Source organism: Panthera leo, chromosome B3, assembly GCF_018350215.1.
Source record: "Panthera leo isolate Ple1 chromosome B3, P.leo_Ple1_pat1.1, whole genome shotgun sequence".
Taxonomy (NCBI): Eukaryota; Metazoa; Chordata; class Mammalia; order Carnivora; family Felidae; genus Panthera; species Panthera leo.
In genome coordinates this window covers 18,530,275-18,539,064 of record NC_056684.1, presented here as the reverse complement: position 1 = coordinate 18,539,064, position 8,790 = coordinate 18,530,275, and positions in this window count along the sequence as shown.

Sequence of the window (8,790 nt, the reverse complement as noted above, 5' to 3'; positions counted from 1 at the left end):
TATTAAGAAAGTCATAAGGAAGAAAAAATACCTATATAGTACTGTGCTGTATTTATATTTAAAAAATCGGCATGTTAGTGGACCCGCCCAGTTCAAAACTATGTTGTTCAAGGTCAAGTGTATTTTACAGCCATCACACAATCTAACTTGGGTTTTGTCTGAGTTTCTAGACAGCTATCCAATGCCATATACTGTATACTGTATCATCACCACACAATTTGAGTCGTCATCATTTGCATTTATACTGAAATCAAACATAAATTTGGGTCAATTCTGTTTTTCAGCCTGTGTTGCATCACACTTTAGCCTAGCGCATCAGACAAGCCGCTTTCTTGAGCAAACAGAGAACTGGGACAGAAAGAGATCTCTGGGACCTTGACGGGCAATGCTGAAAGAGGAGAAAGACATGAGAGAGTAGAACAGTGTGTTGTGGAACAACGGAAAATATGCTGCGGAACAACGGAAAATATGCTGCTTCTCTCGGTTGTTCCCTGGGGAGAGGAATCGGTGTCCTCACATCTGACACTAAAGGCCCTCATTGTGCTAATTCAGACACATGGGGGCTGCAAAGTGCTGCCTTCTAGTCAGGCGGTGCCTCTGGTGATGCTCAGAAGGAGCTGGAGATAGAGTTGTCTTTTCAACAATGGGGACACCAAAAGGCTTTGATGCACACTCTGCTCCAAAAGGCAGTCTGAGATCTGGGGCACAGCCCGGGGGTGGGTAGGGCCAAGATATTGGGAATGGGTAGGGCGAGTAGCAGACCCTCACTGAACAAATAATAGCTAGACTAAAAAAAAAAATCACTTGTATTTTTAAAAAGATGTTTATTTATTTTGAGAGAGAGAGAGTGAGAGAGGAAAAACGTGAGTGGGGGGAGGGGCAGAGAGAGGGAGAGAGAGGATCCCAAGCAGGCTTCACATTGTCAGTGCAGAGCCCTGCGCGGGGCTCCATCCCACGAACTGCGAGATCATGACCTGAGCCGAAATCAAGAGTGGGACACCTAACCCACTGAACCACCTGGGCACTCCCCCCTCAAAAAAACACTTCTCAAAGGAGTAGTAACTTGCATCTGTTCTGCAGTATCGCCCTGGAGGCCTGTTTGAGTGAGCAGGAATGGAGCACAGCAGGAATTTCCAGATGGGGCCATTCCTGGAGTCAGGCAGGAATGGTCCCATGTGGGAAGGGCACTCATTCCTGGTGAAGCAGATGTGGCCCGGCACCCTGGTACCAGGGAGGAGCATGCAGACCCCACAGGGAGAGGGTAGCAAGATTCACTCAGGGGATTAGGATGCTGGCTGAGTAGCTGCATTTCAGGCCAGGATCCAGGCTCAATAGGGAAAGGGTGAAATATAAATCAGAAAACCTTTGCCTTGGAAGCAGGAACAGCGGCATTTCAAACCAATTCTGGTTTAGGAAGACAAGACTGATGCTGGATGCCCCCTGCTGGAGAGGATGGGCCATCTCGTTGGTTGCCAAAGGAGGGCTTCTTGTCTCAAAAATCAAGTGAATTGAGTCTCAAAGAGGAGGTTGTAGTGTGGAATCCTCTCACTTACCCTCTCTCCTCAACCCTGCCACTGCCTACTGATCTTTAGGCCACAGGACCCTTCTTCCACCTACACACAGATCAAGTCAACACATGAGTCTTGTCCCCTGGACTCACCAACGAGCAGCTCAAGAAAGCCCTGAGTGAGGGATTCAAGAGGATCATATTTGGCCCGAATGCCTACAGTTCTGTTTATGCTCTGCCTGGGCTGTGGCTCAGGCCCTCTATTTCTAAGTATGGGCTTTGAAATTGTGGGTCTTGGCAGAGTCTTGCTTTCACTAACAACAACAGTTATGGTCTCTGATGCCTACCAGCATCCAAACCCGAGTGTCCACTGTGAAGCATCTGGAGAGAGGCCAAGAGACGCAATATACCCGACCTTCTGGGGGTCCGTTGCTGGGTAACATGATTGGAAAAGACCACTGTCCACCAGAATAGAGCCGTTCACAAAAAAAAACTTGTGGACATGCTGAAAAGTTGAATTTTGTCAACTATGGGCACAACGAATTGTTCTGAACACCAGACCAGGAAGATGGCTTTCCTTACACCAGAGTCAGATCACCACTGCCACCTGTAGGCATTTTGTTTGCTTATTCGGCTCATTTTAATCTCACCCTGAGTCCTCTGCTCCATCCAAAATGGGATTAAGCTCTGCCCTTACACAAAATTAAGACAAGGCAAGACAAGGTATGTTAAGATGAAATGGTAATGGTAATTACCAGCCAATGGTAATGGTTTCTTTTTAAATTTTTTTTTTTCAACATTTTTTATTTATTTTTGGGACAGAGAGAGACAGAGCATGAACGGGGGAGGGGCAGAGAGAGAGGGAGACACAGAATCGGAAACAGGCTCCAGGCTCCGAGCCATCAGCCCAGAGCCTGACGCGGGGCTCGAACTCACGGACCGCGAGATCGTGACCTGGCTGAAGTCGGACGCTTAACCGACTGCGCCACCCAGGCGCCCCTGGTTTCTTTTTAAAGCATTCTTTTATTGTGGGGAAATATACATAACACAAAATTTACCATTTTAGCCATTTTAAGTATGCAGTTCATTAAGTACATTCACACTGTTGTGCAGCCATCACAACCCTCCTCCAGAACTTTTTCATCTTTCCAAATGGACACTTTGTACCCATTAAATAACCCATTATTCCCCTTTCCCCCTGCAGGTGGTAATCACCTTCCTACCTTGCATCTCTATGAATTTGACCATTCTAGGTACCTTGTATACATGGAATTGTATTTGTGTTTTAGTGACTGACTTATTTCACCTAATATAATGTCCTCCTTCAGATATACGTGCAAAAATGGAATTGCTGGATCACAGGGTAGTTCTATTTAAAATTTTTTTGAGGAGCCTCCATACTGTTTTCCTTAGTGGCTGAACCAGTTTACATTCCCTCCAACAGTGCATGAGGGTTCCTTTTCCTCCACATCCTCATCAACACTTTATATCTCTTGCCTTTGTGGTGACAGCTATCCAAACAGGTGTGAGGTGATATCTCATAATGGTTCTGATTTGCTTTTCCCTGATAGTGAGCGATGCTGAGCATCTCTTCATGTACCTGTTGGCCATTTGTAGGTCTTCTTTGGAAGAATGTCGATTTGGGTTCTTTGCCCATTTGCAAATCGGATTATTACTTTTTATTAAGTTGTGTGATTTCCCTATATATTTTGGATATCAACTCCTTACCCCATACATGGTTTGCAGACATATTCTCCCATTTCATTTTGTTGGTGGTTTCGTTTGCTGTGCAGAAGCTTTTAGATTTGATGTAAAATCTACTTGTTGAGTTTTGCTTTGTTGCTTGTGCTTTTGGTGTCATCCAGAAACATCATTGCCAAGAACAATGCCAAGGAGCTTGCTCCCTGTGCTATGTTCCCTTGTTCTGTGAGTTTTATCATTTCAAGTTTTACATTATGTCTTTAATCCAATTCAAGCAGATTTTGGTGAGTGGTATGAGATAGGGGTCTAATTTCATTCATTTGCATGTGAATATCCAGGTTTCCTATCACCACTTATTGAAGAGCTGTCCTTTCCCCTCAAGTATTCTTGGCTGCCTTGTCAAATATTAGTTGACTGGAAATACCTGGGTTTATTTCTGGGCTCTTGATTCTGTTCCATTGGTCTGTGTGTCTGTATGCTAGAACCCTACTGTTCTAGCTATATTGGAACTGTTCTAGCTATATATATAATATATATATTATAATATATAATATAAAATATAATATATAATATAGCTATATTACTATAGCTTTATAATATAGTTTGAAACCAGGAAGTGGGATACCTCCCCATCTTTGTTCTTTCTCAAGGTTGCTTTTTCTATTTGGGGTCTTTTGTGGTTCCATATGAATTTTGGATTTTTGCTATTTCTGTGAAAAAATGCCAGTGGAATTTAGATAGGGATTGCATTGGACCAAAAGATCATTTTGGAAGAGAGACTTAAACTTCCAATGGTGACTGATGAACACAATGGTGAGAGGCAAAGGGGATTCAGACTCATTGAGGCCAGATTAAGACCGTTAGAAGGTCTGTCTGTCAGCTCCATGTGCTTGCTTCTAAGTTCTGCTTTTCATTGTTGAGGCTGAAAGTCCTCAACCTACATGCCATGGCTCCCTTATATTTTTTTTAGGTTTCCTGTTAGATTCTGCCAAAAAGAGTCTCTAGCAGGAGATCAGATGGCAAGAAACAGAGATAAGGGTCTGGTGTTTGAAGTTGCTGGTGCAGCAATGGGCACAGGGGCAGTCTACTTCACACGTCTGATAGATCCAGAACCAACTGTGACAGTGTCTTCAATAGTGCAGCAGAGGCAGAGGCCCCTGGGGCTGGAATGCACCACAGGGGCAGGGGCAGCATTTAATCACTGAACTTATGGTTTCAGCTCTTCCTAACTTTTGTAATCAATTCTCCATGTTAAACTCCCCTGCTTGAAATACCTACAATGGTAGCAGTTATCCCAACTGGACCCTGACATATATCCTTTCATGCAATTTAAAATAAAAAGAACACCAAACCTTAAAAAAAAGTTTGGTGTGTATCCTTCCAGACTTTTCCAATGATCTTACCATACAAATGATTTAATATCGTGCGTATTTATGGAAGTCTTGACATTTTCTTTTTTTTTTCAATATATGAAATGTATTGTCAAATTGGTTTCCATACAACACCCAGTGCTCATCCCAAAAGGTGCCCTCCTCAATACCCATCACCCACCCTCCTCTCCCTCCCACCCCCCATCAACCCTCAGTTTGTTCTCAGTTTGTAAGAGTCTCTTATGCTTTGGCTCTCTCCCACTCTAACCTCTTTTTTTTTTCCTTCCCCTCCACCATGGGTTTCTGTTAAGTTTCTCAGGATCCACATAAGAGTGAAACATATGGTATCTGTCTTTCTCTGTATGGCTTATTTCACTTAGCATCACATTCTCCAGTTCCATCCACGTTGCTACAAAGGGCCATATTTTGTTCTTTCTCATTGCCATGTAGTACTCCATTGTGTATATAAACCACAATTTCTTTATCCATTCATCAGTTGATGGACATTTAGGCTCTTTCCATAATTTGGCTATTGTTGAGAGTGCTGCTATAAACATTGGGGTACAAGTGCCCCTATGCATCAGTCCTCCTGTATCCCTTGGGTAAATTCCTAGCAGTGCTATTGCTGGGTCATAGGGTAGGTCTATTTTTAATTTTCTGAGGAACCTCCACACTGTTTTCCAGAGTGGCTGCACCAATTTGCATTCCCACCAACAGTGCAAGAGGGTTCCCGTTTTTCCACAACCTCTCCAGCATCTATAGTCTCCTGGTTTGTTCATTTTGGCCACTCTGACTGGCATGAGGTGATATCTGAGTGTGGTTTTGATTTGTATTTCCCTGATAAGGAGCGACGTTGAGCATCTTTTCATGTGCCTGTTGGCCATCCGGATGTCTTCTTTAGAGAAGTGTCTATTCATGTTTTCTGCCCATTTCTTCACTGGGTTATTTGTTTTTCGGGTGTGGAGTTTGGTGAGCTCTTTATAGATTTTGGATACTAGCCCTTTGTCCGATATGTCATTTGCAAATATCTTTTCCCATTCCGTTGGTTGCCTTTTAGTTTTGTTGGTTGTTTCCTTTGCTGTGCAGAAGCTTTTTATCTTCATAAGGTCCCAGTAATTCATTTTTGCTTTTAATTCCCTTGCCTTTGGGGATGTGTCAAGTAAGAGATTGCTACGGCTGAGGTCAGAGAGGTCTTTCCCTGCTTTCTCCTCTAGGGTTTTGATGGTTTCCTGTCTCACAGTCAGGTCCTTTATCCATTTTGAGTTTATTTTTGTGAATGGTGTGAGAAAGTGGTCTAGTTTCAATCTTCTGCATGTTGCTGTCCAGTTCTCCCAGCACCATTTGTTAAAAAGACTGTCTTTTTTTCCATTGGATGTTCTTTCCTGCTTTGTCAAAGATGAGTTGGCCATACGTTTGTGGGTCTAGTTCTGGGGTTTCTATTCTATTCCATTGGTCTATGTGTCTGTTTTTGTGCCAATACCATACTGTCTTGATGATGACAACTTTTTAGTAGAGGCTAAAGTCTGGGATTGTGATGCCTCCTGCTTTGGTCTTCTTCTTCAAAATTACTTTGGCTATTCGGGGCCTTTTGTGGTTCCATATGAATTTTAGGATTGCTCGTTCTAGTTTCGAGAAGAATGCTGTTGCAATTTTGATTGGGATTGCATTGAATGTGTAGATAGCTTTGGGTAGTATTGACATTTTGACAATATTTATTCTTCCAATCCATGAGCAGGGAATGTCTTTCCATTTCTTTACATCTTCTTCAATTACCTTCATAAGCTTTCTATAGTTTTCAGCATACAGATCTTTTACATCTTTGGTTAGATTTATTCCTAGGTATTTTATGCTTCTTGGTGCAATTGTGAATGGGATCAGTTTCTTTATTTGTCTTTCTGTTGCTTCATTGTTAGTGTATAAGAATGCAACTGATTTCTGTACATTGATTTTGTATCCTGCAACTTTGCTGAATTCATGTATCGGTTCTAGCAGACTTTTGGTGGAGTCTGTCGGATTTTCCATGTATAGTATCATGTCATCTGAAAAAAGTGAAAGTTTGACTTCATCTTTGCCAATTTTGATGCCTTTGATTTCCTTTTGTTGTCTGATTGCTGATGCTAGAACTTCCAACACTATGTTAAACAACAGCGGTGAGAGTGGGCATCCCTGTCATGTTCCTGATCTCAGGGAGAAAGCTCTCAGTTTTTCCCCATTGAGGATGATGTTAGCTGTGGGCTTTGGAAGTCTTGACATTTGCATGTGCATTATGCTGCAACTTGATTTTTTTTTTAAATTTGACAACCAGTCTTAGAGTTCTCTCCGTGTTGTTATAAATATGAGATTATTGCATGCAATTGATGCCTTGTCTTTTATTAGCCATTTACGTAATGATGGATATTCAGGTTTTCAATATTTTTGCCCTTTCATAATGCACTGTGGTGAACATTCTTATATGGATGCCAGTGTTTCTCTGTGTTAGTGAACCAGAAGAGGAATTGCAAAGTTGTAGGGTGTGTAGCATTCAGATTTTACTACGGTTTGCCCAGTTATTCGTCAAAAGTGGCTGTGCCAATTTACACTCCCACCCACGGGCAGGAGAACGTCTCCAAGGCTTGATGTTTCCAAGCTCTTTGGTCTTGGACGGTCTGGGGGGATGGAACAGTATCTTGCTGGTGTTTTAGTTTGCATGCTCCTAAGGACTGATGCATTTGAGCATCATGTCGTAGGTTGATGATGACTACCTCAAATGGCAGAAGTAATTGTTCTTACGAAGCACAGTGGCTGCTGTTCTCTGGCTTTCAGGGGCAGGTCTGCCCCAGGAGGCTCTTTTGCTAACAAAGCTGCATCGAAAAGCTCACCACTATTTCTTGTGCCATCAGCAAGGGGCTGAGGCTGCTGTCAAGGGGGAGGGAAAAAGCTCCAAGCCTTTTTTGGACGAGTGTGGACGTGTGGTACGTAGCAGTGAGTGGCAGCCCGTGGAGCTAAGTGGCTAGCAGCGGTCAGCCCCTGTGGAGGGCAGGGGTAGACAAAGCAGGAAAGGATTCCGTCGGCCATACCTTGGAGGATGCGCAGAGTAGCGAGTTTGCTACAGTAAAAGCAGTGGGCTTTATTGAGAACCAGGAACACAGTTGACTCCTGGGGTTAATTAAATGTCATGGAAGCTGGACAGTTTTCATCACTGGATTCCTTCTTTCTAAAAAAAAAAATTTTTTATTAGTTTATTTTTTGAGAGAGGGAGAGAGAGCAGGGAAGGGGCAGAGAGAGAGGGAGACAGAATCCCAAGCAGGCTCCACCATCAGTGCACAGAGCCTGATATGGGGCTCAAACTCACAAACCATGAGATCATGACCTGAGCCAAAATCACCAATCAGACGCTTGACAGACTGAGCCACCCAGGTGCCCCACCTCTGGATTCCTTCGGATAAATTTTAGATTTTGAAAGGCCCCAAGCAGAATCCACTAAGAGGGCTGTAACCTCTCTGCTTTGAGAAAACAGTAACAGGCAGGACACGGAGTGGAGGGGGGAGACCCGAGAACGGGGAGTGTTTCAGTTAATTCTATTTTGCTTTGTTTTCTACAAGATGCTCCTTGGGAAGCTAAAGGAATCATCTTTCTTGCAAACCGCAGTTATACTCTGGTGGGAACAGAATGAACTCATTTTGTTGCCAGAAGATTCAAGTCCAGGCTTTGCCACTTTGTGCGAGTTTCCTAACCCATAAAATCGGGCTAATATGGCCTCCTGCCTGCCTTTGAAGCCCCTTGCTGTTCATTGTAAGCAGCACCGGGCTGGAAGTCAGGACTACGCTCTAGCTCCTGTTCTGACAGAAACTCACCGGGTAACTTAGCAAGCTCCTTAAGGTCTCTCTCCCTCAGTTTCTCAGTCTGTAAGAGGGTGTGATCATGCCTGGACTCCTGGCTTCTGTGAGGATAAAGAGGACAGGAGGTGTGAGGGGTTTGGATAAACACCGCCGTGTTGTATGTAACCATCAGGTGTGCAAGAAGTATACAGCGGCAGACAATCCAAACTAGTTTTACTCTAGATGCGGATAGAATATGGTTTTATGGTTGAAACCGGCCTGTCTTCTTGGCACGCGGGGCAGCAGGGTCAGAGAGCATTTTGACAAGGAGAACAAACTCTGAAGACCCAGTCAGGTGTCCTCCCAAGTCCTCCGGGCTAGCGCAGCTCCAGGAGGCTCCCTCGCGCCACCTGGT